The sequence below is a fragment of the Orycteropus afer genome, unplaced genomic scaffold (genome assembly GCF_000298275.1).
Source record: "Orycteropus afer afer isolate SDZICR_OR568_19922 unplaced genomic scaffold, OryAfe1.0 scaffold00013, whole genome shotgun sequence".
In the NCBI taxonomy this organism is placed as follows: Eukaryota; Metazoa; Chordata; class Mammalia; order Tubulidentata; family Orycteropodidae; genus Orycteropus; species Orycteropus afer.
This window is the reverse complement of record NW_006921600.1, coordinates 13,857,744-13,868,632: the sequence shown is the minus strand read 5'-3', so window position 1 is coordinate 13,868,632 and position 10,889 is coordinate 13,857,744. Positions and strand designations below refer to the sequence as shown.

At 40.2% G+C, this 10,889-nt stretch overlaps 1 protein-coding gene across 1 annotated transcript in view; it reads right to left on the bottom strand.

Moving 5' to 3' along the window:
* Positions 1 to 10,889, bottom strand: part of KCNH1 (potassium voltage-gated channel subfamily H member 1) — a 705,904-nt gene that overhangs the window by 363,547 nt on the left and 331,468 nt on the right. The gene's annotated exons all lie outside the window — the stretch shown is intronic.

Here is a 10,889-nt window from a genome sequence, read left to right as displayed (position 1 = left end):
AAAGTCAGATAAAAAAAGAGATAAGAATGATTAAAAAAAACTGAAATAAATGAAGCACTGAGGCTCTGTTTTCTCAGGAAAGTGACAAGTGCTTGGAGGGCTGCATCACTGCTGACAGGCTATACTATTAGCCACCATCTACTGAAACACCATTAATCTGGGAATTTGAGAGCTGAAAGGAACCTTCTTATTTCATATGGTGAAGCCTCCTCCTTTCTAGCTGGTTTCTACTATTCTGTCAGGACAGGTCTAGTCTAAAAACAGTAATTCTCTAGGGAAGAGTCAATGCTTTTGAGTTGTAGTGTTGGTGAAGAACATTCTTTGGAGAATAATATCATGCTTGGTAAAGTGGAGGCTCAAAGAAAAAGGGGGAGGTCCTCAACAAGATGGATTGACACAGTGGCTTCAACGGTGGACTCAGGTATAGCAAGGATCAGAGGATGGCCAGGACCAGGCAGTGTTAAGTGTTTTGTTCCTGTTGTACATAGAGTTGCTTTGAGCTGGAGATGACTTGACAGCACCTAACAACAACAACTAGAGAAGAGCACTGTGATAGCAGAAAGCACATTGGTGCAGACATCTGGAAAAGGGGCCTCAGACCCAATCAATCACGAGCTAGCTATGTGAATTTGAACAATTCATTATCTCTCAGTTTCCTTATCTACACAATAAGTAAGTGAGACTGGAAGAGCTTTAAATCTTCTCTAAAGCCTAATATACTATTATTTCCAAAGAGAATTGAAACATATTACGGAAACCATACACAGTGTTGTCACTAGGGTTGGTGTCACCCAGCGCAATAACTCATGGTGTCACCCCTCCCCATGGACCTTCATGAATCCTTAGTAATGGTTATTATCAATTTTAATCATTTAATAATATGTGATAAATATAGCTGTAAATTGCTTAAGTGTAAATTTCTCAGATTATATGAATATTAACAATAAAATGTTTTGTAAAATCTATTTACATTGAATTATATTATTACTAACTGAGCAGAAGGCTTTTTAAATTTTTCTCCTTCTTTCCTTTAATTACTACTTCATTCCCAGAAGACTTATTAATATAAATTCACAAATACTAATTATTACAATATTATAGCTAAACACCAGAAAATTCGACACAATCAGTCACTATGAAAACACTGGCAGCATCAAAAACAACAGCACATGCTTGTACAGCATGCAAACAAAACACATGATTTCAAGCATCACTGTAATTGGGTAATAATGACAGGTCTGACCAGAGCACATTAAAAGGTTCAAAAGGTAAATTAGCATGGAGTTCTAGCCTGTGGTATATTTAGTGTATGGAAGGCTTATTGATACATGTAAATTAGGCTTACAAAAATGTTTCTGTTGTTTTAACTAACTACAGGGAAATTTTATAAAAAATAATAAATTTCTGCTGAAATATTGCTCAAAAATTTTATAGATAGTCATTTTGGTGTCACTTCCTTTGACAGCATCAAACACTGCAATTAATTACCCCTGTACTCTTCTAGTGACACCACTGGCCATGCAATTTAAAATCCCCAAACTCCTGTTCTAACAAGAGAGATTGCCATTAGGTTTTTCCTACTTCTATTAAAAAACACACAAACAAATAAAACATAAATGGATTTATTTGAATCAAGACTACCCTTCCTTACATAACAAAACTCCAAGAGTAGAATGATGCACTTCACCAAGTAGATTGAATGACTTTTCACTATTCCAAACACTGAAAAATTTCAAGAGCCTCAAAAAAAACAGCAACAAAAAAGAAAAATCATTGCTGTTGAGTTGATCCCAACTCATGGCAACCCCATGTGTTACAAAGCAGAACTGCTCCATAGACTTTTCATGGTGGTAATCTTAACAGAAGTAATTGCCAGGCTGTCTTCCACAGTGCCAACTGGGTGGGTAGGTTAGTAGCTGAGCATAAATTCCTTGTGCTAGCCAGGGACCTTTTCAGAATACTACTGTTCTCTTTGTCCCCTGTTCCCTTAATGACAACTCTCCAAAAGTCACAGAGAGAAGGAAAATATATAAATGATTTCTGATGAGCCTAGGTTAGAAACTCACTAAGGGTATTTCCTCTTTCTGGACACACAGGCAAACTTTATTTCTCAGCCTGCATCCGTCTGGGTGGGTCAATGTGACTAGAATATGAGGTGAAATGTAGGTAAATTTTAGGCCAAGAAAGTCTCTGGGCAGTGCAAATGGTTACTGTGCTCAGCTGTTATCTACCAGTTTGGAGATTCCACTGCACACAGAGGCATCTTGGAAGAAAGGTCTGGTGATCCATTTCCAAAAGATCAGAGCCACTGAAAATCCTGTGGAGCACAGTTCTACTCTGACACACATGGGATCACTATGAATCAGCATCGACTTGACAGCAACTGACTTGATTATTTTTTCCCTAGGCAAGGTACTTAAAAGTAAGTGTGCTTTCTCTTCTCCGTGCTATGCCTTCCACATAAGGCCAGTGTGACCTTGAGGCTATGTACTGAAGAAGGTGAAAATCTAGCAAGAAATGGCCTTACATCCCTGAAGGACTATATAGAACATCTCCTCTTGCCCACTCAACTTGAATTGCATTGTGACATGAATGAGGAAGAATCTTTTCAAGTAAGCCACTGAAACTTCTGAGGATACTTGTTATCATATCTAGCATTCACTTTTTTTTCACTGACAAATACAGAACCCTCTGTCACGTGACTATACAAACTATATGCAGTATAGCTTTGTCAAGGAAGACTACAGATCAGGTTGCCACATGAAGTTTTTTGTTGAGGTAGGGGTAGAAGAGATGAGATTTATTACCCTTTTAAAAAGCAAAACAAATAACTATTTTGTAGCCGTAAAGTTTACAATACAAATAACTGTCATTTCATGTCAATATCTACCAGCAAATGGCTAATTACAAGGATAACAACAGATTTTTCTAGGCCAAAGGACTATGTCCCAGGGTCAGTCTCATACAAACTGTGAACTCTGACAAAGTTTGCCTTTGACATGTGTTCTTTCCCTAGGTCCCTTTTGCCGTCCAGGTACTTTTTTCTCAGTGCTCAAAATCAGCTCTATGAAAAGGGCTGAGCAAATCTCTCCTATAAAGGTGCAGAAGACTGATGAGGGTAAATGATGTCCTCTCTCACACAGGGAGGGCATTTACATTTTAATAGAAGATAAAATCTTGGGAAACAAATTTCCAACAGTGGAATTAAAAGCACCAGCAGGCTGGATATAGGAGATATTTTGGGAGGCAAAGGAGCCTTTTTAATGACTCAGAAATCAAACATTATGCAAGCAGCCACCTACTCCCCACCCCTGCATGTGGAGGTCCCTGCAATCATCTTTCAAGGCAGTTCCACTCTGTAGCAGAACTTATTAGGCTACCCCAGGCAAAAGTGCCTTGTCAGTTTTCCTCACTCATATCCAAACTCAAAGTAACATGTATAGAGAACCTACTGTGTCTCCTCTTTGGACTAGTGCTATAGGGAAGACAGGTTACAATGATGCTGTCATTATTTTCTTGTTCATTATTTTATCTCCAGTGTCTAGCAGGAGGAAAGAAAGAGAGAGAAAGCAATGTAAAAAAAAAAAAAAAAAGCAAGAAAGGCAAGATATGATTCGTGAAAAGCTATTTCTATTTAAGTATCATGGAACTTGAGAGCAGGGAGGGATCATGAAGTCATTTAGTCCAACTCTCCACGAATTCCACAATGGCCTCTACGGTTGCCCTATGGAATGATCATCCAGTCCCTCCTTGACCACTCCCACTCCCACTCCCTCTAGAAGATCCCATTCTGTGACAGTCATGCATGGAGGTGAATAATGCAGCTCCCATATCTTTCTCATCTTCTGTCTTGCTTCATCCCTCTTCTCTCTCCATCCTTTCCCAATTGTTCATCACACACATACAACCACTACCCAAAGGCTATGCTATCATCTAGTATATACTCAAAACAGCTCAAGCAATCCACCATGGTGAAGCCGTTCACCATGAATACACATTTGCACCTCTGTGCCTACTCAGTGGTACCTCAGCCCAGAATGCCCACCTTCCCCAGATGACGTACTAGTCAACCTTCTGGCCTGTTACCACCTCCAACCTGAACTTTCATCACTGTCCTGTAATAACAACCCATCACTCATTCTTCCATGTGTCCATGATACTCTGTGTCCATTACCACTTCAACACATTGCCTTGCATTATAGTTAAAATCAGTTACCATCAAGTGGACTCCAACTCCTGGCAACCTCATGTTTCTCAGAGTATAACTGTGCTCCATAGAGTTTCCAAAGGCTGAATTCTGGGAAGTAAATCTGGGTGCCCTTGAACCTTCAACCTTTTGGTTATCAGCCAAGTGTGTTAACCATTTACATCACCCAGGGACTCGCATTGTTGTTGTTGTTGTGCGCCATCAAATAAATTCTGACTCATAGCAACCCTGTAGGGGTTTCCAAAACTGTAATCTTTATGGGAACAGATTGCCAGGTCTTTTCTACCACAGAGCCACTGGTGTATTCAAACAGCCAATCATTCAGTTGGTTCACAGCTGAGCTTTAACATAATACTACCATGGCAGCTTGGGCATCATAGTTACCTACACCCACTTTTCCACCAACATCAGGCACCTCCTGAAGGCAAAATCTACTTGTTGTTAATTTCAGAAGTCCCACAGAGTCTAGAGCACAGTATCTTCCCCAAAAGAATCTTAAACATTTTCTAAACTGAACTGAAGAATTTGAATTATTAGAGAATTCTTTCTTATTTTTAAGGAGCCTTGTGAACCATAGGAGTTCTGATGGTGTAGTGCCTAAGACATTTGACTGCTAAACAGAAGGCTGGTGGTTCAAACCCACCAACCACTCCTCAGAAGGAAGACTGAGCAATCTACTCCCATAGAGATAACCACCTTGGAAACCCAAGGAGGGGTCGCTGTGAGTTGGATCTAACTTGATGGCAGTGAGTTTGGTTTTTTTTTTTTTGGTTTTGTGAACCATAAAAATAAGCACTTCTTTGTTGCATTTATTTTACCATACTTTAATAATGGTGGTTGCATAAGTTCTCTTCTATTGCATTAACAGCTGGGATTCTAGCTGTTTAAAAGAATTTCTAGCTAGTAATTTCTTTTCTTATTTGCCTAAAGTTTAGCAGATGAGATAGATAAAAGAGAACATGCCAAACTTTTTTTCTTTTTTTTTCAGTTTTAGTATATTAAAAACATGACAGCACCATATGGTAGAGAATCACATTTCCCCAGGGACTTCGTGCATCACAGAACCCACCTCACATTCCAAATAGTTCCAGAGTGTTCTTTATCACAACGTTGAAATTATGAAGAACCAAAAATTACAAGCTGGGTCAACATGAATGAAAGGACAGGCAGAACCTATGGTGATAACTTTCATCACTGAAGGCCAACACCTATGACTGGAAGAAAAGCTTTTGAAATCTCAACAATACTGATGCATTCCAAATTGAAATAGATATTTGCAAATGGTCAGATTCATCTGTGTGTGAACTATCCAGTTTTACCTATTCACCCAGCCTAAATAAACCATTCCCTTAACTTGGGCTATATCTTACTTTCCCAACTAGCCAGATTTACCAAGTTTATGCTTAATTCTACTTTTTTTATGTCATGAACATGGACATAACCACTGTCACAGACTGCTGAGGATGTGTCATTGAAAAGAATTACTTAGTTTCTCAGGTTCTTGTATAGCTTTCCTAGGCTCCCACATCTGTTTGGTGATACACTGGCATCCATAGAAAATTCTGCAGGTAACTTTTTTTCATTCTTTTGATGGCTCTCAATGTCACATTACTTATAACTATTCCTCTCCTGTATCTTCCACCAGATGAAAGCTTTCTTCACATACTTTCATCTGTGTCCTCCGAAACCTATATCCATGTGTAGAAGAACTCCCAGCCTCAACATCCTCACAGATGGCTCCCACCACCTTCATGCTTTAGTTGAAATCTGACTCTCCCTCACATCCTGCTTCTCCTCATGCTTCTCCTCTACATTCTGGAGTTAGGAGGAGGAAGTTTTTCAAAATCCATACTTGCAGATTCCAAACAAATGCTATTTGGCACTCAAAAACATTTTATTAATTAAAATAAAACTCCTCTCCTTTAAAATTCATGCCATCCAACAAAGCACCTCCTCAATACCATCATCTGATTATTTATAGATAATACCTATTGAGTGCTTATAAAAATTCCAGAACTTGGGCTTAACCTTGTAATTAATTACCTCATTTATCAACTTCCTGGTCCCTCTCTTGTATTCCTTGAATCACTGCACCTGGCTTTCCAGCCCATCTATTCCTATTCTAATTTCCATGGGAAAAAAGCTCTCAACACTCTGGCCTTTCCATTCCTTAACATCCTCATTTCCAGAGGCCTTTAACTGCACTCCACACTGTGGGTCTGGTCATCATTGGAACCTGCTTCACCTCTGAAATCTTACATGATTTAAAGTTATCTGAAGAATTTTCTATGGGTGCCATTGTGTCACAACCATACAGATCTGGAAGCTTAGGGATGCTGTTCAAGAACCTAAGAGACTAAGTAGTTCTTTTCCATAAGCATCCTCATCAGTCTGTGACAATGGGTTATGTCCATTCCTCCCCATTTACTGGTATCCCCCTTCTCCCCATCCTACCTATCTTTGACATCTCATTGACAAACCTATTCCTCCTCTCTTCTTTACTTTTTCCTCCAATCATCAACTCTCTCCAGATTCCACTTTCTTTCTTATCATTCTAGATCCTGTTTTATATCACTTCAAGTACTCTCTTCCCACCACCCTAAAGACCTCACTCCATGTCCTCCTGCCACACTTACCCTGCCCAATCCTGCACTATATGGATCCAACAACATGGACTGGGAGATCATTTCCATTCTCAGCTCAGTCCTACATGCTTCCCACCAGTTCTTTTCCTCTTCCTTGGACAACCTTCTCTCCTCTTCCAATCAATAGATATTCTAAATCTTCACCATTCTTCTCAAGGTCCTACCTGACCCAAGTCCTTTCATTCTCAGCCAACCTCATCCCCCTTTCACAGGAAAAGTAGAGTTCATTAGTATGAACCCTCACTCTACTTCTTCTCCCTACACACCTACAAACATGTGCATTCACAACATTCTTCCCCCAGTATCTGTATCAAAACACATCCCTCACCCCTCCAGGAACATCATGCCTTCAGCTATCTACCCTCTCCTCCACTCCCTCCTTTACCTCCAAAATCTCCCTCTTCACAGGCTACTTTCTCTTAGACTTATACTCATGTTTCACCAATCTTGATTTCCTTCTCTCAGTACTTCTACCTCTCGAGTAGGTGTGATCACATTCCTTCCCTGACACAAACCCTCCAAATTCCTATGCCTTGCCTCATAAATGAATAACTGAATTGTTTGTCCCTGCTGACCAAACTTTAAGCTTTTCTCCTTCTCCCAAATCCCTGAACTTTGGCCCACCCTCAGCCTAAGCCAACATACTACCCCTCCTTAAGGCCCCTTCCAGAACAGGCTGACCTCAGCATCAAACATTCTGATTTATTATCTGATGATGTCATCTTTAACCTCACTTCCTCACACCTATTTTTCTTTCTTTGTAGCTTTATTCATTCTCATTCTCTATTTAAGCAACAACTATAATAAAAATGCTTTTTCCTAACTCTTAGAGACACTTGCTTATCTTATGTTCAGAAAACTCTCCCTGTTGCAATAGATTTCGCCCCCTTTCTTTCTGAATAAACCCTTTCCTTGTCAAGTTTGGATTTTTTTTTTTTTTTTTTTTACAAAAGAATCTCTTTTGGCAGTGTTGCCTGTTCCAAGAGGCCACAGGGCAGTGGCCCTAGAAGTGGAATTCAGAGTCCCTTGATGTGCTGTCAGCAGTGCACACCGCAGCGGAGCCATGCCCAGTAGCAGCACCAGTGGTGTATTCATGGGACTGGTTCTGCAATGAGATTTTGGGCATTGTTTCTTGCTGCATAGTATATAAATGATTTCCTGGTCTTTCAAAAAACTCTGTGAGTACTTAACATCCTTTTAATAACCCTTTTCCACCTTACATTCACCAGATTTGAACCCTCACTACTATCACAACGTGAAATGGACTTTTCTTGTATGGTTCCCACCATGGTTAAGGCATTGGCTGCCTAACCAAAAGGCTGGCAGTTCAAATTCACCAGCTGCTCTGCAGGAGAAAGACGAGGTAGTCTGCTTCTGTAAAGATTTATAGCCTTGGAAACCCTATGGGGTAGCTATAGTCAGAATGGACTAAGTGGAACTGGGTTTGGTTTTGGTTTTTATACCTTAATGAAAGAGGTCTGGTGACACAGTGGTTAAGCACTTGGCTGTTAATAAAAAATTAGCAGTGCAAACCCTGGTGATCTGCTCCTGTAAAGATTTCAGCCTTAGAAACCCTATGAGGCAGTTCTACTCTGTCCTAGAAGGTCACTATGAGTTAGAACCAACTAGACAGCACACAACAACACATATTAATGAGAAATCTCCAGGTGGCACAAATTGTTAATCACTTGACCATAAACCAAAAGGTTGACAGTTCAAATTCAACCAGAGGGACCTCAGAAGAAATATCTGGTGATCTAATTCCAAGTGATAACAGCCATTGAAAAACCTGTGGAGCTCAGTTCTACTCTGAAATACACAGTGTAGCCATGGATAGGAATCAACTCAACAGCAACTGGTTTTTTTTATTGTTTTTTGTGTACTAATAACCTCTAAATCCAACTCTCCATCCCAGACAGTCTTCCTGGCCTCTTGACAGACCCTAATATTCAACTGCCCAAGGAGTATGTCATTTATATGTCCCATGAGTCCCTTAGTTTGGCATGTCTAACTTTCAATCCATCTCCCATTCACTAACTCAGAGAATATGCTTGGGTCTACAATCTGCCAAGTGAAAAACTAGGTGTCATCATCATACTTGGCTAAACAAACATTTCTTGAATGAATTTTCTTTTAAGAAGGGTGATATTGAAGCACATTGTTATTCCAATGGATAAATGCACTGCCGTTTGTATGAAAATAGAAAATATTAATATTTTCTTGTCTATGCATATAATATCTCTACAAGCATATGAGATACTAAAAACACTGCTTGTTCCGAAGGGAGACTTTTCACTGTATATACCCTTTTGAATGTTGTACCAGATGAATTAATTGTATATTTTAATTTAAAAAAGATTAAATTATAAAAATAATTCAATGTAAATCTAAAAGTACAACACTTCTACTTAGAATCATTCAAAGTCTCCTAATATCTTGTGGATAAAATTCCACTAGTTTAGTAATCAAGAGCCTTGTAATCTGGTTCCTGAACCTCATCTTTCACTGTTTTCCCTCCCAGGCATCCTTTGCTTTACAAAAAAAACAAAAACAAAAACAAACCCCCAGCCATCAAGTTGAATCCAATTCATAGTGATTCTACAAGACAGAGTAGAATGCCCCATAGGGTTTCCAAGGCTGTAAATCTTTACAGAAGCAGACTGTCTCATCTTTCTCCCACAGAGTGACTGGTGGGTTTGAACCACTGACCTTCTGGTTAGCAGTTGAATGCTTTAACCACTTTGCCACCAGAGCTCCTTTCCTTTGCTTCAGTCATACCAAATTACATGGGGTTTCACAATCATTATTGTGCTCTGTGGTGGTTATGTTTGTGTGTCAACTTGGCTAGGCCTGGTTGAGTGGCTGGGCAGCTGGTGGTATATTCCCCATAATGAGACTGGCAATCAAATCCATGGTGGGATCTACCACAAGCAGCTGAGTAGCTGCCTTTGGGATGTGGTCTGCTTCCTGTATATAAGAAGAAGCTTTGGGACTGGTTTCCAGCTTGCAGGCATGCTTGGACCCTGCATGTAGTTGTGTGTCAATGTTCAGCAGCCTGCCGTGCTCTGCCAACCTTGGGTCTTACAATGGACTTGTATGACTGGCCTGCCATGTAGTTTGGTAACTTCGGGACTGTGCCTTTTTACTTGTCAATCTTGGGTTTTTCAGCCTCAGCAGCCAGCAGCTGTCTGAGTGAAGAAATGCCTCTAGCTCCAGTGGGCCGGGAAGAGGAGGCAGAGCTGGAATCCAAGGCTGAGGGGCTTTTACTCAGCCCCTCGACCCTGGCACTTTGAACTTGAACTTAAAGCCTGCAAACTGTAAGAGAATAAACTCCTGTTTGTTAAAGCCATTGCATTTGTGGTATATTCTTGTCTGAGTGGTACTAGGTAATCAGAACATGCCCCATGCTTTCACATAGGCATTCCTTCTCCCTCAAATGCTGTTCCTCTGATTGTCTGCCTAGCAAATTCCTACCCATCTTCAAACATATTCCTCAATACTCCAGTGACAAAATGAGTCACAACATATGTGTTACTAATAATCATCACTATGTAAAGTGATTAAGTGGTTTATCTTTTAAAATAAACATTAGAGTATAAAATCAAACACTGGTTTAGCTTAACTAGTAAAGAATGTCTGTCTTGAGCACTGTGCTCTTTTAAGAACTATCTATATGAGATTCAGGTGTACAGTAGAGCTGACAAGGGGCAAGGTTGTGGTCACTGCTTGGTCACAGCCAGCTACCCAGAGGGACCGAGTAGTTGATCCTGCGGGCGGGCTTGGGACCATAGTCGCAGGGGACATCAAGCTCAATTGGGATAACATACTATACAAAACATTGTTCCACCTCCTACTTTGGTGAGTAGTGACTAGGATCTTAAAAGCTAGCAAGCTGCCATCTAGATGCAACGATGGGTCTCTCCTAGTCCAGAACAAATAAGAATGAAGAAAACCAAAATTCATGGAAACAATTAGTCCTAGTGACTGGTACACCATCCGATCTGTAGCCTATACAACTATGAGACCAGAAGAACTAG